This window comes from Mustela erminea, chromosome 14 (genome assembly GCF_009829155.1).
Source record: "Mustela erminea isolate mMusErm1 chromosome 14, mMusErm1.Pri, whole genome shotgun sequence".
NCBI classification, from domain to species: Eukaryota; Metazoa; Chordata; class Mammalia; order Carnivora; family Mustelidae; genus Mustela; species Mustela erminea.
In genome coordinates, this window is record NC_045627.1 from 28454261 (window position 1) to 28462745 (window position 8485).

At 37.3% G+C, this 8485-nt stretch overlaps 1 pseudogene; it reads right to left on the minus strand.

The window, feature by feature from the left end:
• Nucleotides 1-2024: 2024 nt before the first annotated feature.
• Nucleotides 2025-2339, minus strand: LOC116573635 (annotated as a pseudogene).
• Between the last annotated feature and the right edge of the window lie 6146 nt (nt 2340-8485).

The following is an 8485-nucleotide window of genomic DNA, read 5'->3' on the forward strand; positions in this document are numbered from 1 at the left end:
TTTACATTTCACATTTCCCTAATCTTTGTTCCTACTGTCTGATCCCTTACTGAGAGGATCCATCCTTCCTATCTATAGCTGATTGATTTGTATGAAATAAATATATTTCATACTTAGAGCCCCCTCTTCCCATATTCACATTGAGAATTGACAATGCTCCTAACCTTTTGTCTAATTCAAGTATAGAATTTTTTTTTTTTTTATTAATTTGGATTCCACAAGCTAGGAACTTGTGAATTTTTAGATAGGGTCACTTTAAAAGAAATAAAATTCACTTAAGAATTCATTGAAATAGGGCTGTGAAATGTTTGTCCATGTAAGAGCACAAAGTGGCTTTAACTTTGGAAACACCCATTTAAAAAGAATTAATTGCAACGTAAGGCAGTTGAATCACTACAGTTCCTGCTGAATATTTGCTGTGCTCATCAAAATATTTCCTATAAGTGTCGGGAGCTACCTACCTAATTTTTAGTCTTAGGTGGAATTACTTAGACTATTTAAAGGTGATAAAAGCATATTAAAGTGATTTTTTTTTTTCCTGCCATGGATTCAGTCTGGCTTTTTCCCATTGTGTCTGAGTTAGATCTGACTATGACAATATTCAGTAGTCCCGGTTTACAATACTACACTTCACCAATAGGTGTCACTGTCTAACACATGATATATTCAAACAAAAAAATTCTGACGTATGGATTTCGAGGTTCTGTAATCCTGATTAATTCTGTACTTTATCAGGATGGAAGGATAGAAACGTGGAGCCTTAAGTGTCTGTAAAGCAAAGGCTCCAGAGCCTGGTGGGAGCAGTGGAAGGAAGCGTTTTAGCTATTTGAGGGAAAAGTTACAAAAGAGGACAGAGCTCTTGAGCACTCTGGTATTCAGTGATCTGTCACTGGGCCGACAGTCCAAGCCAACTGCCTTTTAGCTATTGCTTGTTGAGGCTTGCTTTATTTATTTATTTCTCATTCAGCCACAGTCTTCAAGTAATGCTGGAGGGTCTGTTAATTCAAAGTCTGCTCAGGGTTCAGAAAGGTTTTTGTCCTGCTACACACAACTGAGTCAGGATATCCCGACGCAAGGTTTTCATCTTTGTCAAATACCTATGGTGAGGTAGACATATGTTCTGTGATAATTATGGAGTTGGCACTGAGCACTTGACACTACGGGCAACATTTAGGAATTAGAAAGAGAGAAAAGAATCACTGTTGGATCAAATTCTCTACCTGAAGACTTGAAGGCAAGACTTGCTTCTCCGTGATATGAGAACTAAGTAACATTTTCAATTTCTGTGAATCTTCTGGAAAGTTCATTTTTCTTGAGCTGCTTTTTTGAAAAAAAAAATATTATGGAAGTTTTGAGCTTAAAATTAGAGAAAATAAGATAAAATTAGAGAAAATAATATGATAAACCTCCATATGCCTCTCGCCCAGATCCAACTATTACCAACACATGACCAGTCCTATTTCATCTACACTTACTCGCCTACGCCTTACTCCTACCTATTGGAAAATTTTGAAGTAAATACTAGACACAATATTACCTCACCCCTTGATATTTCAGTATGTGTCTCTGAGAGAAAAGACACTATTTTAAAAAAAATCATTGTTAGAGCAAAAAAGCCACAGATCCCTTAACACGATTTCTTCTTAAAAAACAAAACCAAACAAAACCCTAAAAGGACATTTATATGTTTTTCACTAAGATTTTATCTTAAAGATGCAACTAAACTGTCACCACTCACATCCCAACTTGAAGAAGAGTTAGTACAGTGGAATGCTATAAAGCAGATATGGAGAGCTTGAAAGATTGGGACCAATATTAACTGATTAAAATTAACTTCCATCTAAATTCTAAAAATGCTTCCATTAAACGAAAGGGGGGGAAATGGGCCATGGGGGTTTCAGATTGACCAAGATCCTCACATTTCTTCTGTCGTGGAGTGTACCACAACAGGAACAGGATTACTATAAGACAAAACTTCCACTGCAGCCCGCTGTTCACAGTGGTGTTCAAGCCCATGCCCATCCCTAGTGCTTCCAACTCCGCTGTTTCTGGGCCTGTTGGGTCTGCCCATGGGGGAGCACATAGATCTTTTCTTTCATCCAGTCTTTTGTTGTAAGGTTGATATGCCTGGGTATCTGCTCCATAAGCAGGGCCACTGAGGTCTGCCAAATCATGGATAAAAATCAAGCAAGTGACTGACACTATATGTGATAGAGAGGCTCTTCAGATGATCTAATTTTAAAGAGGAATTCAATGCCTTCATTCATAGAATCATAGTCAGCCTAAGGTCTACCTTCTGGCCTCTTGGTAGGTTGTACCAGCAAAATGATGTGAGACATGGCCCCAAGCTCTCTTGCTGCCGATCCTGCCTACCAGTTCAACACTATTTCTTTAATATCATTAAATATGCTCTCAGTATGCACTAAGTTTACCTTATTGCTCCATAACATTTTTAAAATTGATTTATTTGAATCAGGATTCAAATAAAGTCCATGCATCGCATTTGATATTTCCTAAAATTCTTTTAATCTGTAAACTTTCTCTTCCCTCCATTTCTTTTTTAATGCATTTATTTGTTGAAGAAACTGGGTCTTGTGCCCCAGAGCATATCTTACACTCTGGGATTGGCCAATTGCATCCCTGTGGTGCTGTTTTTCATGTTCATCTGTCATATCTAGATACCTGATTGTATACAGGTTCAATTTTTTGGTAGAACATTCCATAAGTGATGCTGTGGGCTCATTGTTCTATCATATCAGAGGCATATGATGCTTGACACACTGTCTTTTCACTGTATTGTATTCTATCTTATTTTATTTTTAGGAATGTTTAGATTGACCAGAGGTTTCAGAACTTGTTAGTCTGGTCCATGCATCTTTCCCCAGATGGATTTAGCAACCCTAGATGACCACTGTCTAGAGCTATTATTTCATTAGGGACTACAAAATATAGATACTCTAATTCAATCATTCCTTCTGTAATTACTAAGTAGAATTCTTCTGTAAAGAAGAATTTTTTTTGTCAATTACTTGATTACACTGGAATATAGTTAATACAGGATAGGTAGGATAATTTCCCCCCCTTTGTCAAATTTTGTTTATTTACTTATTTAAGATTTTATTGATTTATTTGACAGAGAGATCACGAGTGAGCAGAGAAGCAGGCAGAGAGAGAGGGAGAAGCAGGCTACCTGCTGAGCAGAGAGCCTGATGTGGGGCTCGATCTCAGGACCCTGAAATCATGACCTGAGCTGAAGGCAGAGGCTTTACCCACTGAGCCACCCAGGCACCCTATCCCTTTGTCAAATTTTAGAATGAGAGGTTGGTGCCCTAACAAACCTTCAAATAGAACCAATGATATTAAAAAATATATCATTATGACCTCATAGATTTTGTTTTTAGTTGGTGTGACATATATTGGATGTTTGTATTTTTTGTTTTGTTTTAATTTGAGTATAGTTGACACACAATGTTCTGTTAGTTTCAGTATATGAGACAAGAAATAACAAGTGTTGGGGAGGATTTGGAGATAAAGGGACCCTAGTACACTGTTGGTAGAGATGTAAATTGTTACAGCCACTGTGGAAAACAGTATGACCTCAGAGTTTTTTTTTTTTTTTAATGTATTTGATGTGTTTTTATCTAATGGAGTTGTACTTTTTGTTGCACAAACTATCTCATCTTTGGCCAGTGGGAGTCCCTTTAACTTGGCTCCTATTTATTATCTCTTGACATGATCCTTGTGAATGTGGATAGCTTCTTTGCTTTCTGGTATGACAAGATGTTCTAGGCTTATATAAGTTCATTGCACCAGACCCAAAATCAGCCATCTCTCCAAGCATTTCAGGATTTTTCTGTGGAAATGGTATTTAGAAATCACAGTCTGGACACTAGGGGCACTCCTTGTCCCTGAGTTAGTTGCTTCTAGACTTTTTCTATGAACAGAGTTAGGTAATAATTTTTTGAATTCTTTTTTTTTTTTAAGATTTTATTTATTTATTTGACAGAGAGAGAGATCACAAGCAGGCAGAGAGAGAGGGGGAAGCAGGCTCGATCCCAGGACCCTGAGATCATGACCTGAGCCAAAGGCAGAGGTTTAACCCACTGAGCCACCCAGGCACCCCAGGTAATAATTTTTTAAAAATAAATTATATCATGAGTATATTTTGACTTTTGATTCAAATGCAAGTCTACAAACTTCACTGACCTGTGTTTTCTTTAACCATGCATACTTCAGGATGTTATAAGATTCAGCTCAGGGAAAATTGAATTTATGATATTTAGTTTGAGTTTATGAGATAATATTTATGTGATTTTTCAGTCACTTTTGTATAGTGAAGCCATTGCTAGCCATCAATATATGAATTACTTCTATGGTTTCCAGAAGCAGAAACATGGATACTAGAGTAAAAACTAAGTGTGCAATGTGTGGAACAAGAAGCTGGTCTCTCAAGATTCTTTCAGTTATCAGACATGTTTAATTGTTAGCAGAGAATTTGGTTCTCATCAACACTTACTTAAAATGGAAGCTGTCAGGGAATATATTTGATAATGTACACATTATCTTCTGTATAGGCAAATTAAAAAGCAGCATACATTTAAAAATTTATAGTATAAGAAAATTAAAAAGCAGCATACATTTAAAAATTTATAGTAATCATGCAAAATAGAACTTATCAAAATTCCTGTGTTTGTAGGGCACAGACTTAATAACAGAACTCCAAACAACAATTTTATATTTTTATAACCTTGCACAGTTTATGCATTCCAATTACTGATAATAAAAAATTTTGGTCCTAGAAAATATTAAATTATCTTTCCATTCTCATTACAAAAATTGATATTAGAAAGTGTTCTTATATAAAGAGATGATGAAAAAATTATAGCAGTACTATAAAGAAGGTAGATATTATAAAAGTATCTTAAGTAGCTAATTAATAAGGTTTTTCTTTTTTTTCAGATTCTGATAGTTGAGTAATTTGTCAGCTATTTAAATTTTGTTTTTTGGGGGCACCTGGGTGGCTCAGTGGTTTAAGCCTCTGCCTTCAGCTCAGGTCATGATCTCAGGGTCCTGGGATGGAGCCCCACATTGGGCTCTCTGCTCAGCGGGGAGCCTGCTTTCCCCTCTCTCTCTGCCTGCCTCTCTGCCTACTTGTGATCTCTCTCTGTCTATCAAATAAATAAATAAAAATCTTAAAAAAAATAAATTTTGTTTTTTGGTGATCTCTCTTCCTGATATAAACACTATATACTTCCATACTTGATTTTATATTTTTTATTATATATTATTATTTTTGTAAGTAAGCCCCTTAAGTTGTAGAGACCTTAGACTCCACAAAATCTGGAGCTGCAGGGTGCTGGTTATTCTCTTTCTTTATTTTTCTTCCTCTTAAATTTTTTAAAAAAATTCAAGTATAATTAGCATATAGTGTTCTATCAGTTTTAAGTGTATAATATAACAACTCAACACTTTTGTATTACTCAGTGCTCATCATAAGAAGTGTGCTCTTAATCCCCTTCACCTAGTTCACCTATCCACCCCCCTCAGACAACCACCGCTTTGTTCTCTATATTGAAGTCTTTTTTTTTGTCTCTTTTTTGGTTGTTGTTTGTTTTGTTTCTTAAATTTTACCTGCCAGTGAAATCATATGATATTTGCCTTTCTCTAACTATTTCACTTAGTATTATACCCTCTGTTGTAGTTGCAAATGGCAAGAAGCAGCATTCTTTTAATGGCTGAGTAATATTCCACTCTCTGTGTGTGTGTGTGTGTGTGCGCATGTGTGCATATGTATGTGTGTGTGTGTATGTATATATATATATATATATATATATATATATATATATATATACACAACACCTCTTCTTTACCCTTTATGGAAGGACACTTGGGTTGTTTCTGTATCTTGGGTATTATAAATACTGCTGCAGTAAACATGGGGGTGCATATATCTTTTTGAATTAGCATTTTGATCTTCGCTGGGTTGTTCTTTATTTAACCTCTCCTAATTTTAGCACTTCTTTGTCTGTTCTGTGCTGTGGGGCCCATAGATTGCCTTAGCTGGGCTTAGGTGCTGTGCTTTTTGACTTCTACATGGGTTTAACCAGAGAGGTAGCAGCTAGAGTTGAAAGAGAAAGTAAGAAGTTGGGATATCTATTTCTTTCACATTTTTCTTATCTCTCACCATTGTTTGAACAGTGAATGTGCTTCCCTAAAGGATTGGGACTACTTGGTGGAGGGCTTTTGCTCCATGGTTTCAGCTCTTTTGGGGCTGTGGTAACACCATTTTCTCCTTTTTTCCCTTCAGGTCTTCAGTGTGATGATTTTCTCCACTATGTTTCATCATCCTTGTTGATTTCCTTAATCCCGCTCAAGATTTAAAAAAAATTTTTTTTAAAAAGACTTTATTTATTTATTTGAGAGAGAGAGAGTGAGAATAAGCAGGGGGAGGGGCAGTGGGAGAGGGAGAGACTCCCAAGAAGACCCCACGCCAGGCACAGAAACTGATCTGGGCCTGATCTTACAACCCTGAGATCATGACCCAGGCTGAAATCAAGTATTGGACGCCAACCACCAGAGCCACCTAGGTCCCCTTGTTCAAGATTTAAGTGATAGTTCTCTTGTTAAGTTCTTTCAGTTAAACTTTTATGAGTATGCCATTTGTTTTCTCTTGGTGCTGAGATGTTGAAGTTAAACCTGAGTCAGGGTGGCTGGGATGGGGAATTAGTCAAAGCTTATTGGCTTCTTTTGATACACATGATACTTCAGCTTGCACTTCCCTTTTTGTCTGAAAGCTGTGCTGTATCTGGACCCTGCTTAGGGCATGGGACCCTTTACCAAGGCAGGGTTCTCCTGTGTTTAGGTTTTAGGTTTCACTGGGATACCACATACCCACATTCTCTAAGGGCATGCCTTCTCCCTGGGGTGCCAACAGCCAGTAGCATATGAGTGTTTGATTCCCTAAGACATCTTCCCTCTCTCTAGTGTTTAGAATTATTCCCCTTCTTCTGCTTGCTGCTCACATGGGTAAATCCCTCTCTTCCTTCTTCCTCTAGTACTTTCAGTATAACATCTGCAGCCAGTTTAGGCATTTATTTTATATAAGGAGAGCATATTATTTCAAGTAACTTATGTTTTACATCTTACAAAAATCCCCAGGGTAAGATACCGAGGATCAGAATGAAATGAGTAAAAGAAAAAATATAAGGAGAATCGCACAAATTAAAGCTCTGTCATCATGCCCCAGACCACCCAGAATTGTTGCAGGGTGTTTACTAATGTGGTACGGAATGCTTCCTGGAGCCTACTTGTGGCAGATCTTGGCTTGCTTACTTTCAGATTCATACTCTTTCTCTGCCCTGCTCTGTATGGCAGTAAACTAAGTTTCTCAGACCTCTAGTATCTCTGTAGGTTTGGCCAATGGGGTACACTAGTACAAAGGAGACAGAAAGAAGGGGGGAGGACTTCTCTCTTCTTTACTTGTGGTGGCATCTCTGGCGGCATCTCTGAGCCTCTTGTGTGGGTCCAGAATCTGCCAGAAAATGCCTGTCTTTGTGGCCCCATTGGAAAGTCCTACTATGGTTCCACCTTATACCCAATGACCTCAGCTTCTGGATTTGGGAACACAACATCCTTCCTGTGTTTCTCCAGCCCTAGGGCAGCAATATCTTCTTCCTGTTTCTAATCTCTGCGATGTCTCATCATCTTTTGTTCGACTCCTTAGTTTTTTCATCACTGGCTTAATCAGTTCCTTACATTAAATCCTATCTGTTTGAAATACCTCAGGTGGTTTCTCTTTTCTGACTAAAATCCAAATGATATGTCGTGTCTCTGCTCAAGGAGAATTTGTTTTTAACGAAAACTCTGTCAGAGATTGTTTGTATGTAAAAAAGAGGAATCTCATCAATCTGATTTAAGTAAAAAGAGATTTATTGCAAGTATTCACTGCTCATGAAATTCAAGATTTATTTCAAGTACACAGAAAATGAAATCTGTTCTACTCTCTACTCTGGGCAGGCTTAACCTCAGATGATAGTACAGATAAGTAGATCAAACTAATTCACAGTTGACTACTTTACTGCAATCTCAGCTCAATTTATACAAGGCTCCTGGAGAAAACCCTTCCTTTTCTTCGGTCCGTGGTTAGTTTCAAGCAGTGTTCTTGACAAGGAGTGAAACATGGTTATGTAACTGCATTATTTATCATCCACTTAGACTTCGACAGAGACTATGGGAGAAGTAACAGATCAATGGTACCCAGAAGACTCTCCATAATACAGGCTTATGTTAACTCTCAAATTTCAAATTACTTTGCTTGCTTACTTTTTTCCTATGTAATTAACTCCTCTCATACATCTTCTTGGGTTCTTTTTTATATTCTTCTTACTTTATTCTCATGTAATTTTTCTATAATATTATCATTAGTGTGGGAAAAGTTTCCTGTGTCCAGTCCAAAAAAATGGGTTATGCACCCTCATGCATTTGG